The sequence below is a fragment of the Mytilus galloprovincialis genome, chromosome 3 (assembly GCF_965363235.1).
Source record: "Mytilus galloprovincialis chromosome 3, xbMytGall1.hap1.1, whole genome shotgun sequence".
Lineage (NCBI taxonomy): Eukaryota > Metazoa > Mollusca > Bivalvia > Mytilida > Mytilidae > Mytilus > Mytilus galloprovincialis.
The window spans coordinates 90,389,111-90,405,472 of record NC_134840.1 but is presented as its reverse complement, the minus strand read 5'-3'; the positions used below and the strand labels follow the sequence as shown (position 1 = coordinate 90,405,472).

The 16,362-nt window shown below is 33.3% G+C and overlaps 1 long non-coding RNA gene across 1 annotated transcript; it reads left to right on the top strand.

Annotated features, from left to right (window-relative positions):
* Positions 1 to 9,209: 9,209 nt before the first annotated feature.
* On the top strand, positions 9,210 to 15,513 carry LOC143069340 (uncharacterized). The gene is made up of 2 exons (XR_012976366.1): positions 9,210 to 10,419; positions 12,699 to 15,513. It is a non-coding gene; the product is annotated as an uncharacterized LOC143069340 (long non-coding RNA).
* Positions 15,514 to 16,362: the final 849 nt, after the last annotated feature.

Here is a 16,362-nt window from a genome sequence, read left to right as displayed (position 1 = left end):
TGTCATTTCATTTGTAAACAACTGTATCTGTTTTTACTATTTCAAACAAACTACATCATAGAGAGAATTATTGACTACAGTAACCATTGTCATTAATGCTTGATCAGGTAAGAACTCTTTTTTATTATATTTTGCATAGACATATATATGCTTTAGATTAAATGTTCTTTACTGTTCAGGTTTATGTACCAGAGTGTCAATAGTCTGTTTTTTTTTATAATTTGTTTTAGGTAAGGTGTGTTCGATTCTTTGTTACTATAGAAACCTAACAAATCTAGTGCAATTAATGTAAGCACTCTGCCAATTGCTGGTAGTTGGTGATTTTCATACTTAGCGTGATTATGGGTTTTTTTTGTGGGTCTTAATATCTGTTCCTCAGTAGCATATCAGGTGAAATTTAAGTACTGTTACTATAAACTTCAAATCTTTTATTATGGTTTCATTTTAATAGTATCTGACAATGATAACATTTCAAAATTATTTTTTGAATTTCATATAAAATCTCATGTCCCTTGTATATCATATACTAGGGCAGAATATATTTGAAAAAGAAGTATTGGTTTCCAAAATGATAGCAAAACTAGTGCTACATACATTTTTCCTGTTATGATTTCTTTAATCTTTTTATTGTATTACTCAGCAAAAAAATATGTATATTATATGAAGTATCATTGGGATTTTTTTAGTTATTGTCTGATTCAGTATGCTTTTTTAGCTCACCTGACCTGAAAGATCAAGTGAGCTTTTCTCATCACTTGGCGTCCGTCATCAGGCGTCCGTCGTCCGGCGTCCGTAAACTTTTACAAAAATCTTCTCCTCTGAAACAACTGGGCCAAATTTAACCAAACTTAGCCACAATCATTATTGGGGTATCTAGTTTAAAAAATGTGTGGCATGACCCTGCCAACCAACCAAGATGGTAAAATGTAGATTTTGGCTTATATCTCTTGACACCAAAGAATTTAGAGCAAATCTGACATGTGGTAATATTGTTTATTGGGTCAAGATCTATCTGCCCTCAAATTTTCAGACAAACTGGACAACCTGTTGTTGGGTTGCTGCCCCTGAGTTAGTAATTTTAAGGAAATTTTTCAGATTTTGGTTATTATCTTGAATATTACTATAGATAGAGATAAACTGTAAACACCAATAATGTTCAGCAAAATAAGTTCTACAGATAAGTTAACATGACCAAAATTGTCAATTGACCCCTTAAGGAGTTATTGCCCATTATGGTCATTTTTTTTACAAACACATCACTATCACCAAAACACAATTTTGTCATGAATTTATCTGTGTCCATTGTTTAATATGCACATAGACCAAGGTGAGTGACACAGGCTCTTCAGAGCCTCTAGTTTTAATTCTCTCTCTCTATATATATATTGGACAATATGCAGAGTAATTATACATCCTTTGCATTTCACATTTTTGGTTGAAACATTTCAGATAATGAAGGTAATTACTTTGAAGAAATTAAGAAACAAAAGGTCAAAATAATTATGTCTGAGATGAAGGAGTTTCTGTTATATGCAATTTGTTCCTGATTTTTTAAATTTAATCTCTGTTTACAATCATTAAGATATTCCTAAAAATATCAGATCTCCATTTCATTCACACTTTCACCCATACATTGTACCGGTCACTGATCTTTTAAATGAATGTTTATGTATAACTGATCATTGAGGTGCTAGCCATTTATCATTCCATTATTGTATGTATGTGTGACTGTATATATAAGCATGTATGTGTGTGTGTGATAGAGGTCCATTAATTTTATTCTAATATATATATATATATAGTTTGTTATAAATGAGAGAGTTTGCTTATAGTTGTTTATTGTATGAACGACTTTGACGTATATTTCTTATGTCACAATGTTTATGTTGTTATGTCATAGTAAGAATCGATTGTTTGGTGAGGTTGTTTATGCTGATTTACCTCTGGTCAATAGGTGTAACTCATTAAAAACAACTCTAGATTGGTGTGTGAAAGTTCATTGTGATTTCAAAATTATTCGTAAACTGTTTGATAGAGGTGGAGTTTTACATTGGTAATATTGTGGTGAATTCATATATAAATAAAAGCCACAATTTTAACAATTAAATAACTTTGCTTTCAAAGTAATTCTATGAGCCAAACAAACTGTAATATATAAAAAAAAAAGCTTCAAGTTATTATTATATGGGTGGTTTGATTGGATGATATATATAGTATTACCTGTATTGTAAAGGTGATGATCAGGGCTTGTGATCATCTCATTATCATCATTATGTTGGATATATAAGGTAGTTTGTTGTGTCAGTTAATTGATGAATGTAGAGCCATGATGAAAGTACATTGCTGAATAAAAGGAAAATATAGATATTGAGTTATGTCATTATTTCACACTTTCGGAAAAAAAAACCTGGGAAAGAATTTTTTTGCTTCATAACCATTCTCTCTAAAACTTCTTAGAAGAAAATTTAGTCATATGTCACAACTTTAGTATAACTTCAATCAATAATTTTCAAAATCATAATTTTTTTGTCTCCCTGCAAAGAATGTGAGAAATATGTATTACTAACCTGCAGCGTCTAAACAGTTTTTATAAAACTTTTTTTAGTTAATTAGGGAAGATGAGTGGGATGCCTTGTATGCAGATGGCTTATATTACAAAGGTTCTACCTATCACATTTCTATTGTCCTTCAACTCATTTCCTTGCTTAGAATTTAAAAAAAAATTGTCATGAATAGTGGGATAGTTATATTTGCTAAATGGGATCCTTACAAGGTCTACATGTCTATCGGAAAAAGTTTACTTGACCTCAACCTTGACCTCAACCTCATTTCCTGGATCAGTGATATAGGTAAGGTTTTTGTGTTCAAGTCTTATATCTATACCATTAAAAATAGGTCATCTTTATTTCATGTATAGAATTTGAATTATAATGATTGTAAGGTGTACATGTCTGTCTATCAGGTTTCACCTAACACGAACTAGTTACTACAAAGAACAGGTCAGCTATATTCTGTATAGTAATGATTGTAAGGTGTACATGTCTGTCTGGTAGGTTGATATTACCTTGACCTCATTTTAATGGTTCATTGGCCTATGTTAATATTTTGTTGTTTACATGATTGTTTCTTGAGTACTATAAGTGATGGGACCACTATATTTGGTGTATGGAATGATTGCTAGGTGTACATGTATGTCTGACATAGTCATCACTTTTATGGATCAATGAGATTGTTAGGTTTACGTTGTAAAACCTTCATATAACAGAATTTTAGCATGACTGCAATCCTAAGTAAAACAGGTGAGACATTTCAGCGTATGCACTCTTGTTTACTTTTGGTCTCAGTTGACATGATGAATAAGCTCATCATAGATACCAGGATTACATTTTGTATTTATGCCAGACACGAGTTGTGTCTACAAAAGACTCATCAGTGACGCTCGAATCCAATTGAGTTAAAAAGGCCAATTATTCTATAATAATTTAATGTTATTTTCTTTTAACTTTTTTTATTTCACGTTCCTGTTTGTTTCGTTTGGCGGTCTATGTACGTTTTGTTCTGATCAATCTGTAAGGAAAGAATTTACTAAAATGTAAATAATGTACTTATATTACATTGAATAAAATCGGTCTAATAACACAAAATTAACTCAAGTAAACGGTTAGGGTAATTTCATTTAAATTATATAAAAAAAAATCCATTAAAGTTAACTTATTTTTTCTGTTATAAGTAAACAGTTTTTCCCTGTTATCATATAATTGCATGTTGCAACAAACAAATCTATCAGATTAAACCATATAATGAAAACGTCGACATGTCTGCCTTCTCTAAACTAAAATGTCAGTTTTAGATATATTACAACAAAAGGGATGGTTAAAGTGTTAACATGACAAAATTACCAGTTTAGCAATTAAAGTAATTTTCAATTTTTTGCACGTTAAAGTGCAATAGAGAAATGAACGCAAACACCACAATTACCTCCTTGCATGATATGTCACTATTAATTTGAATGAACAATTCAGTTGCATAAATCACCTATCGTATTTATAGACGTTGGTTATTTTCCAACTGAAGTGTTGCATCATAATTAACCTTTTTTCAATTTCTATTTCTTTAGTTTATTGAATTAACAATATAGAAAAGTAAAACTTCAATTAAATCGTCAATTCGTTTAATAGAGTTGCAAGAATTGTATTCATGCTTTGACACATATAGAATTTATGAGACAAGACACGGCAAGTACTTACACAAAAGGATAAACAAAAAAATGTTGTCGCTCAAGAATTGAACTTCTCTGATAGATATGTTTGGTGCAAGTACAAAAATAAAGTCTTAGATAACACAATTAATTTTTCTTACATTTTGTTTTAACTTCAAACGTACTAAGTTATATGATTGCCTATTGATTGCTTAGCGTCCAGTCTTGGACAGTTTTCTATGATATTCAACACATTTAGCAATGAACTATTGATAACCGGTTCTGCAAGATGTGACATGGATAAAGAATGGTAAATTTGAACTGCCATTTAAGTGAAATGTTATGTTGGATAGGAGTAGAAGTTTTGTTTTGCAACAGGTCACATTCATACCCCTCAAAGAGTTGCTGGCAGATTAACCAATTTAGTGCCAAAGAGTATTTCTGGTAACTGATTCTGTGATGTGCTCTGTCATGGATACAGACAACAGTAGTATACCGCTGTTCTAAAGTCATAACTCGGTTGAGAGAAAACAAATCAGGGTTACAAACTAAAACCGAGGGAAACACATTAACTATATAAAAAAGGCAACAGTAGTACAGCGCTGTTCGAAATTCATAAATCGATTGAGAAAAAAACTAATCCGGGTTACAAACTAAATCTGAGGGAAACACATCAAATATAAGAGAACTACGACACAATAGACTGACTTGTTACATGACATTTTAAGAAAAAAATGGTGGGTTAAACCTGGTATTGTGGCTAGCAAAACCACGCGCTTTAATGGTAATCTTAAATATAACACTAAAAGGACAACATTACATGACAGGACTGCAGTACAAATACATTCAAGATTCGGGACAGAGGAAGACACAAATAAACAATACAATAATACATTTCGACATGCAAAAAGGAACCAGCATTATGATTTAATTAGCCAAACGTGCGTTTCATCTACATAAGACTCATCAGTGACGCTCAGTTAAAAAAAGTCAGAAAGCCAAACAAGTATAAAGTTGAAGAGCATTGATGACCCAGAATTCCAAAGAGTTGTGCCAAATACGGCTAAGGTTATTTATGTCTTGGATAAGAAAATCCTTAGTATTTATAATAATTTTTAATTTTGCAAACAGTATATTTATTAAAAAAATGACAATGTCAACACCGAGGTGCTGAATAACCAACCATAGAATAAAAACGAACACGTAAAACAGCATAGGACATCACACAAAAACAGCACAACTGTACCACGCATTGTCTATAACACGACTAGACTGACTAGTCTCACTACGACATAGACTACTCTGTTTCTTTCTAGTAATGGAATTTGTGATGTGTTCTGTCATAGACTACTCTGTGTCTATTTGGTAACGGATTGTGTGATGTGTTCTGTCATAGACTACTCTGTGTCTATCTGGTAACGGATTATGTGATGTGTTCTGTCAGACTACTCTGTGTCTATCTGGTAACGGATTGTGTGATGTGTTCTGTCATAGACTACTCTGTGTCCATCTGGTAACGGATTGTGTAATGTGTTCTGTCATAGACTACTCTGTGTCTATCTTGTAACGGATTGTGTAATGTGTTCTGTCATAGACAACTCTGTTTCTATCTGATAACTGATTTTGTGATGTTTTCTGTCAGACTACTTACTCTGTCTCGTTTTGGTAACTGATTTGTGATATGTTCAGCTATAAACTACTCTGTTTCGTGCAACTAACTGATCAGAGACTATTCTGTTTTGTTCTGGTAACTGATTTTGTGATGTAGTCTATCATACTAGACTACTTTGTTTCTTTTCGGTAACTGATTTGTGATTTGTTTAGCCACTTATCTATTTTTAGTCAATATATAGCTTGGTGTAAAATGTATATTTCTGCACTGCGTGATGTTGTCCCACAGTTCATGATATATCTTCCTTGATGCACAGCACTATTAAAAAGTTGACTACAGTGGTATTTCCTTGTTTAGCTATTTTTTTGTCTGTAGGTTTATTGCATTTGAGATTTCATGTTCTGGAACACATTACTACTGTTTCAACTGTATCTTTATGCCATTTTCTGTTTTTTAAATGGCACAACAATTCTCTGTGTTTTGACGTTTCCGTCATCAAGTTTCTCTTTTGTTTGTTCGTACAGTTGGCATGGTCATCTATATCTTCTCAATATTGTTATAATGTAACTGACAGAAATTTCTACCCCCTCCCCCCTCCCCTCTTTACATGAATGTACAAACCACATCTAGCCAGTCAATACATTTGTATGAAATATTAAACAACTCAGATCTGCTGTGAAGATATTTAAACGACTACTCTTTTCTTCAAGTATATCAAGTATATTATCAAAATAACAGTATCTAATGTAGATATCGTACATAGTTTTACCTTATATCTTAGTTTATATGTTCAGAATTAATGTTTTGATTAATGTATCATTATATAAACATTTAATATAGCGGTTTTGTTCACTTAAAGTTTAAACCTATGAAACTAAACTAAGAAAAAGAGGTACACAGAATATATAAAACCTTAACCGTTGAAGTTTGTCCGCATTTTGTATATTTCGATCTGTTTCAATCATTAAATAGGGTGTTAACTGTCATACAGTGTTAAATTTCACACAAAAAGTGTGAATCAATGAAAACTATACCATATACTTTGTAAATCTTTTTTTATCAAATGATACCATGGAAAACCTTAATGCGATTTTCCTAAACCTTTGTTTTGTTATTTGAACAATAAATAGTAATTTAAAAAGTAATTCAATAGGTATGAAAACGAATGAGTGGAACCTTGACCGTCAAATGACCACCAATTTTCCAGTCAAATTAAAGTGCATATCAAAGAATTCACAACATTAAATCACATCTTAGTCATTTTCTACTGTCATATATAGGTTGGTAATTTGACAAAACGCGTATTGCTTTGTTTAAAGACGAGTTAAGAACCGTATTATATTTCCATATACATTGAAGGATTATAAGACTCAGGAACAGAATATACGAAAGGTCTTTTAGGGATAAGGATTGTCATATTGATGGAACACCACAAATGAAATTCCGCAAACCTATTTTAATACAACTTAGTGATTATTCAAAATTGTTTTGAAAAGATCAGATATTTTGCACGCAAGCATATACAGTTGTCAATTACTAGACAATTACTTTTATGTCAACCTTATGTTTATGTATTCACGAAATTCAAAATCTAATTCTTTAAGTGTGGGTACCGAAATATAAGTAATTAAGCAAGTTTATTTCTTCTATTTCTTTGTTGTTTATTTTACATTTCTATACAAAAATATACACTGACTTCAATGTAAAACAAACTCCCAGCTACAGATTGTTTGCAATTAAAGTAGGACTGAGCTGAAGAAAGGTATCTTCACGGCGAAATGCAAGCTTATGAGAAATATATTTACAATATCTTTGATCAAGACCTCATGCAATAAATAATAAGTTTGATATGATCACTAAGTGTCTCACTGTCTTGTTAAATATATTTGTTGGCTTATCTCATACACATAACACTTAATTCATCCAAATAATCTTTTGTGAAATATAAAACAAACTGGACTTTTTTTCATAACAGCTTTCAGAATTGCATATTTATAAAATTTTAAAATACTGTTCTTACAATATTTTAATTTTATGTTTATGATTGTCATTTTATTGCACCAACATTATTATAGTCGGCGTAAAATGATTTTTCATTCAAAGTTCCTAAACAGGGTGTACATTGTCAAGTTACAACCATTTTTGGCAAGGTGTCATTAAACGAATGTAAATATTTGCGAAACATTGCATTTTTTTTGTTTTCATTCACGTATTTATTAAATGTTCAGGTAGAAATTACAACATAAATGTATGTTTTGACTTTGAAGTATCTATTAAATATATTTGTGTGTGTAATCATTGCAACATAAATCTAACAGGTATAGGATGTATATGATAATAATGCTATCTGGGTTGATCAACATGATCGTTTTTTAAGTGCGTTTCACGCTTAAAAGAAAACTTTTGTGAGAGATAAGACAACTGCATATATAAGTTAATATATGTTACCATTTACATTTTTATGAGTATTTAAGGAAATATAAAACTTTAGAATTAAAACACATTTTTAATGTTATTAAACTGATGCATATCATTAAATTCCCCTTTTCACGTTCAGTGTAATTTAGTTCAGTCTCATTATAATGTCCTTATCAAACTTTCATTAAAAAAAATACTAAAAGGATTTTTCATTTAGAATTGAAGTACTATTATTAGAAATGAAAGTGGTGTTTTTTTTTTCAAACTAGAAATTTAAATAATAGTAAACATTATTAAAAAATGAACATACATGTACATGTTTACACATAATTCGCAATTCCCGAAAGTGCTGATTTGCGTTTGAAGTATTTTCAACTAAGTTGACAATGAAGGAGGTCAAATCTGCGATGTTGATCTCGGTCATTTTCAACTTATTTCCAAATTATTCGAAATTACTCTTTAGAAATCGACAATGCTTGTCTTTTGTCTTCACCAGGAAGGGATGCAGTATCGCAAACTTTATTTTTTTTGCTTATATCGTTGAAATTTTGCTAAAGCATATAACAATTTTGGAATCATTCAAAGTGATGTTTCGGCAACTTTCCTGACATTTTTACGAATGGTCTCAATTATAGAATTGTCGTTTTTCAAAATGAAATACAAGCGCTAAAGGTGTAAAGAACAGTTCTGGAGATAAAAGGTGCTGCGCTGTAGATACAAAGTCAAGCACTGCAGACTAAAATGCTTTAGATCTCTGATCCAGCGATTATTAGTATTTCGCTGTTTATGTAAAGTCAAACGATGTAGATATTCATCTCTACAGCGCTAGACCTTACCTGTATGATCCCAACAGAACTTTGTAATTCTATGTCACCTGCAAACAAAAATAAAGTTCAGAAATTAGTGATTTGCACACTACAAAGAATACATGAATTTATAGAAATTATTGAGATATAGTGTTTCTACTTCAATAAAATAGAAGCTTATATTATGTAAATATAAGCGCTGTTTATTTAATGACATCATAATCTGCATGGGTGTAGCACAGGTTTTGGTACTGATAATCCCCTGGACTACAGTCTACATGATCACTCCTTATTTGGTTATAAGGCAAGGAGTAATACATTCCATTCTCAAATTTCACAAGGATGCTAGGTAGTTGGTCATTTTGAGTTTTGCTGCTGACAGGGAAAGTCAAACATAAGTTGTCATAAAGTTACAAAATATCGTTTTTAACCATAATATTAACTAGGTGTTAATATCCGTATATTATTGCAATATTGCAATTGGACATTTGTGTTTATCTTCATATATATGTGAGTACGAACTACACTGCTTATTATCTTTCTTTTGGATCGTTGCGATTATTTTACTAAAAGGAACTTAGTGTTTTAATATTGTTGAAAATTTAACATTCCGTTCACGTACTGTACAGCAATTTGAAAGAACTCTCCCGTAAATACAAATATACTGAACTTTATAATTATGGCTTCCAGACGTAATTCAAGGAATCAGCCGTATTCAAATAGACATTTGGACCTAAATAACCCAGACAATTGGACGTCACAGCAACTGAGGATAAAATTACAGCAGCTGGGGATTGTTGTACCCAAGAATATTGCTAAGAGTGTTCTTAAACAATTTTATTTGGAAAATAAAGATCGCCAGATTGGTAATGCTATTATTGCCCAGACCGAGGAAGTTAGTGATCCAGAACGCGCCGTACCGAATCCTTTAGCCTCAGCGAGTGCCCCAGACAGTTCCGCAAATGTGATCGACGAATTGCGTAATCCAACAGCTGATGAAAGTAGTTCGCGGAGCAATGAAGCAACCGGAAGTGCACATTTCGACAGCGTCGGTGGCAACAACATGGCTGCAATCATGCAGTCCTTCAGCATTGTTTCGCAGTCCGTCGCACAATGCGCATCCGGTCTCCAACAAACAGTTAGCCTTATTGCTAATCAAAAATGCTCAGAAATCAGTACTTCCAAGAAATTTGATCTCGCTCAGTGGTACCACAACAGAAACACAGAGGACGCACCACTCATCGGGAATGGAGCCATACAAAGCCGGCTAACACCACCCTCATTAGGATACTCGTCCATTACACCGGGTACAACAGGTGTGCGATCGGATTCATACTCCAACGTAGATATTGTGGCACCATCAGTACAGAGGAATATAATTGAGGGTAAGGACGTTAATTTAGGTACTCTCCTCATTCCTAATTTTGAAGCTCCTCTGACCCATTCAATAATTGCCGATGGGTTACACGTAAACATGGCCAACAAACCCGATCCGAGATTAAATAGGCATCTTTCCATCCAAGAATTCATCCAAGCTTTTGGGAAATTCAAAAGAATTATGTGTAATGCATATCCAGAACGTAGGGAGGAACTAGATGCTTATGAAGCCGACATAATTAACATCCATAATTTCCATGGCCTAAAATTTTATGATTACCATAAAATATTTTCTGCTAAAGCTGCAGCTCTTTTGAGAGAGAAACGTGTTAAAGTCGATTGGAGTCTCCGCGACCGTGATATCCTTTCATTAATTACAGCAGGATCCTCAGTAAATGTGTGTAAAATCTGTAATTTAATTGATCATGCTACACAATACTGCCCATTGCAATCTTCAGTCCAGGTTGAAAGTCCGTCTTCAAGATCATCTTCATCTAGTAACCTACAATCGGTAGACAAGCAAGGTCGTTCAAGAGTATTTCATGAAGGTCTGGAAATGTGCAATAATTTCAATAACCCCAAAGGTTGTTATAGGAAAGTGTGTTATCTACTCCATCAGTGTACAAAATGTCGTGCAACAGGCCATGGTGCCGCAACCTGTAGGAAATCTAATGTGCCTGTTCATTCTTCAACATCTTCTATGTCCTCTAAGAATAAACCAGAGAAACAAAATTCAGGATGACTATCCAAGGAAAATTTCTCGTGTGAAGCTTCAACACCAATAAATGTTGATAAATTGGAGGAAGAGTTATCATCACATCCGGATAGAAATTTTGTATTATATCTATGTAATGGCCTGAGACAGGGTTTTGATTGTTTAGTTCAAGGGGATATTTCAGAATCTAAAGAGTGTAAAAATAATTTTTCTGCAAGGTCTCAGGTTAAAGTTGTATCAGAGTTAATTAAAAATGAATGCCAAAAAGGTTTTGTACATGGACCTTTTCAGTCCTTACCTTTTGCAAATTATAGAGTTAGTCCACTTGGGGTTGCTGAAGGAAAATATTCTGGGAAGAAACGTTTGATTTTAGATCTTTCATCTCCACATGACAATGACAACTTTCTAAGTATTAATGAAATGATTGATAAAGAAGAATGTTCCATGTCTTATGTTAAAATTGATGATGCTATAAGAATTATTCTAAAATTAGGTAGAAACAGTACACTTTGTAAATACGACATCTCAGATGCGTTCAAAATTTGTCCTTACTTGCCATCCCAGTGGCCTTTATTTTGCTTCAAATGGCAGTCTTTTTATTATTATTATGTAAGATTAACTTTTGGCTGTCGGTCTAGTCCTAAAATTTTCGACACCATATCACAAGCAATTTGCCATATTGCAGAGAAAAATTATAAGATTAAGAACATTTTACATCTACTTGATGATTTTCTTACTATTGATCACCCAAGTGAAGATGGTGAAAGAAGTATGGCTATAATGATGACAATTTTTAAACGTTTAAATATTCCTATAGCCAAACACAAGACTGAAGGACCAGTTACTTGTCTAGAGTATTTAGGTATTATTTTAGATTCAAACAAAATGGAAGCAAGACTTCCAAATATTAAAGTACAGAGAATATGTGAGTTTATTTCCAAATTGTTGTCAAAATCATCTTGTACAAAGAGACAGTTATTACAGTTGTTGGGACATTTTAATTTTGCCACAAGAGTTATTTTACCTGGCAGATCTTTTTTGTCATACCTTATTAATTTGTCAACTACTGTTAAACATTTAAATGAATTTGTACATTTAACTAAAGAATGTAAGGTAGATTTAGAATTTTGGTTAAGATTTTTGTCAAACTGGAATGGTATTACTATGTTTCATGATTGTTATTTCACATCCAGTTATGACTTTGAATTGTATACAGATGCTGCTTCTACAATAGGCTTTGGGGGATATTTTCAAGGCAAATGGTTCTCTTCTTATTGGCCTGTTAATTTACCTACTTTAACTGACAATTCGTCTATGGCGTTCTTTGAGTTATACCCTATTGTAGTAGCAGCATTGTTATGGGGCCACCTCTGGCCCTGTAAAAAGATATTATTTTGGTGTGATAATGAAGCTACTGTTGCTATTGTTAGAAAGGGACGCTCTAAATGTTTAGAAATTATGAAACTTATGCGTCAATTAACATGGTGTGCAGCTCAGTTTAATTTTCATTTTAGTGCTAAACATGTACCTGGTCATATCAACCAAATTTCTGATGCTTTGTCTCGTTTTCAGATGACTCGTTTCCGAAAATTGGCTCCCCAGGCAGAGCAGAACCCTCATACATGCCCCAGTGTGTCAGAAGTAATGTGGTCTTAACAAACACAGTCAACAAATTATGGTCTAATGCTGTAGCTATGAGGACAAGAGCTGTTTATGAGACAGGATATAACCATTTCAAAACATTTCTTCTTTTAAATGGGGTCAACCTGATTGGGAACAAATTACCTCCCATATCTGAAGAACTTTTAATTTATTTCGTTAGTCATTGTTTTCAAATTCTGAAATTACAATATTCTACTATTAAGCTGTATATTTGTGGTATTAGATACATGTGTCTCAAGGACAACATCCCCTCACCTTTTCAATCATCAGACAAAGACCACAAATCAATGGTTCGACTATCTTTATTTCTAAAGTCCGTTAAACGTTCACAAAAACAGTCAGTTAGGCCAAGATTTCCAATTACTTCTGACATACTAAAGCAAATGTGTGTTAAACTGAAGAGAGGCTTTTTTTCAGAATTTATAGACTTAATGCTGGAAACTGTTTGTATAGTAGCGTTTCATGGATTTTTACGTTGTGGTGAATTTACTGTAGATAATGCATCTAACTTTGATTCAGAATCTAATTTATGTGTTTCTGATGTTACATTTTATGAAGATTTTGCAATTCTTCATCTAAAGCAGTCTAAAACCGATCCTTTTAGGAAAGGCATTGACATTCAACTGCATAGGCTAAACAATATCCTATGCCCTTATACAACTTTAAAGCACTACTTACAAATGAGATCAGTTAAAGGGAAATGTGAACTTTCAGATCCTTTGTTCATTAATGAAAATTTTTCAGCTTTAGAAAGAAAATATTTTATTACAAATTTAAAATTTTTATTAGAAGCCTGCGGATACAAAGCAGAGCTATATAATGGCCATTCCTTTCGTATAGGCGCAGCAACCAGTGCTGGAAAAGCTAATGTTGAAGATCACTTAATTAAAACATTGGGTAGATGGAGTTCTGATAGTTATTGTCGCTATATAAGAACAGATAAATCTTCTATTAAGAATGCACAGCAACAAATTTGTAACAATTAAAAATTTCGAACTGTAATTATGTATGTCTTCATATACTTGCATGTATATATAGATATATGCTTGTAAAATCTATGTAGCATTAAGAATAACTCTTGCTAATTTTATTTTCATGAAATAGTCAGTTGTGTGTATGTTATGCATTGTGTATCATTAAACTATGTACAGCTTAAATTGTGTTTAATAGAATTCCACAGTGTGTAGTTGAAGGTTAATTTATTCCATTACCCACTTTTTCCCATTTATTACCTTGGGGGTCACTCAGCTGCTTCACACCTGACTTTTTGGACCCTTTCGAAATTGGCCACTGGTCTAATTTCTCATTTCCCCCAAGTCATTAAATGTAATACATCTACATTTATTTCTCTCTCCACCGTCAATCTAACCCCCTTTATCGTAGCCACCTGCTATGAGATGGAGCAACGCTTCATACCCTTATAGGAACTCATCTGGTTCCGGTTGGTTGACGGAGTGTCCATGTCCATGGGGCTTGGTCCATCTACACCAAGTGTCGTCGACAGGGCCTGGAGCTAAATTTCCCTTAGCTGAGTACTTGACTCCCAAGGGCCAAATTATTTATATGTTTTATTAATAAAAAATAGAAATTAAATAATCTTGTTGTCAGCAGCAAACTCACTGATATAATGTTTGGTCTTACTAGATTCTCGGTTTCAATCTTATAGGGATGTCTTATGTCTGAAGGTCACATTAAATGTCAGTTTGTCAACACTTCAGGAGTATGTTAAGAAATAAGTTACAGTACAGGGTATAAAAGAACACCAGAGAACACCTAAACAAGAGAGCTACAAATACAGGGTATAAAATAATCACCCAGAACAGAGGAGTTCTCAAAAGGTCACAGTTTACTGAATCATGAGGAACACCTAAACAAGAGGCAACCAGCTAAACAAGGAACATGAATCATTATCAATGAACCACAGAAAATAGATAACAGACTTAACAATGAATAAGTCATCACTTGCTGTATCCGTCGTTCGTCAATGTCATGGTTACTTCTGTTAAGTTGTGGATTTCAGTCGTTCGGTTATATCTCTAAGTCCCTGGAGTCATTAAATAAATAGAAGCTTATATTATGTAAATATAAGCGCTGTTTATTTAATGACATCATAATCTGCATGGGTGTAGCACAGGTTTTGGTACTGATAATCCCCTGGACTACAGTCTACATGATCACTCCTTATTTGGTTATAAGGCAAGGAGTAATACATTCCATTCTCAAATTTCACAAGGATGCTAGGTAGTTGGTCATTTTGAGTTTTGCTGCTGACAGGGAAAGTCAAACATAAGTTGTCATAAAGTTACAAAATACCCACCCACCTCCCTTTAATCAACTTCAACTACTCACTGTATATGGGAGCAGTCTCAGCAAACCAGTGGTTTTCTTCAATTTCAAAACTCCCTTTCGAAATTGACCACTGGTCTAATTTCTCATTTCCCCCAAGTCATTAAATGTAATACATCTACATTTATTTCTCTCTCCACCGTCAATCTAACCCCCTTTATCGTAGCCACCTGCTATGAGATGGAGCAACGCTTCATACCCTTATAGGAACTCATCTGGTTCCGGTTGGTTGACGGAGTGTCCATGTCCATGGGGCTTGGTCCATCTACACCAAGTGTCGTCGACAGGGCCTGGAGCTAAATTTCCCTTAGCTGAGTACTTGACTCCCAAGGGCCAAATTATTTATATGTTTTATTAATAAAAAATAGAAATTAAATAATCTTGTTGTCAGCAGCAAACTCACTGATATAATGTTTGGTCTTACTAGATTCTCGGTTTCAATCTTATAGGGATGTCTTATGTCTGAAGGTCACATTAAATGTCAGTTTGTCAACACTTCAGGAGTATGTTAAGAAATAAGTTACAGTACAGGGTATAAAAGAACACCAGAGAACACCTAAACAAGAGAGCTACAAATACAGGGTATAAAATAATCACCCAGAACAGAGGAGTTCTCAAAAGGTCACAGTTTACTGAATCATGAGGAACACCTAAACAAGAGGCAACCAGCTAAACAAGGAACATGAATCATTATCAATGAACCACAGAAAATAGATAACAGACTTAACAATGAATAAGTCATCACTTGCTGTATCCGTCGTTCGTCAATGTCATGGTTACTTCTGTTAAGTTGTGGATTTCAGTCGTTCGGTTATATCTCTAAGTCCCTGGAGTCATTAAATAAACCTTTATTGAGTATCTCCACATAATAGTTTTTTATCATGGTTTAGGTCTATACGTATCTATATTATATAAAATTTGAGGCAACCCATAACAAACTACTGACTTTATCATTGTAACACGTGCTCGCATATACTGACAACAAGTGAACATTGTTTAAACTGTTTGTGCGAAATTATACACTCTAATAGTCGTCGCTGATCTTCGTGTATTAGGTACGTCTCACAACAAAGTGTACAGAAATTCAATACAGATACAAGACATCAACATCTTACTCTTTAAAGTTTGATTAACGAAATAATGTTTATCCTCAAATACGCCAACAGAGACTGAACCATCTCCGCTTACCAAGGGTTACGATAAGGTCTACGATCCAGTTGACTAGATC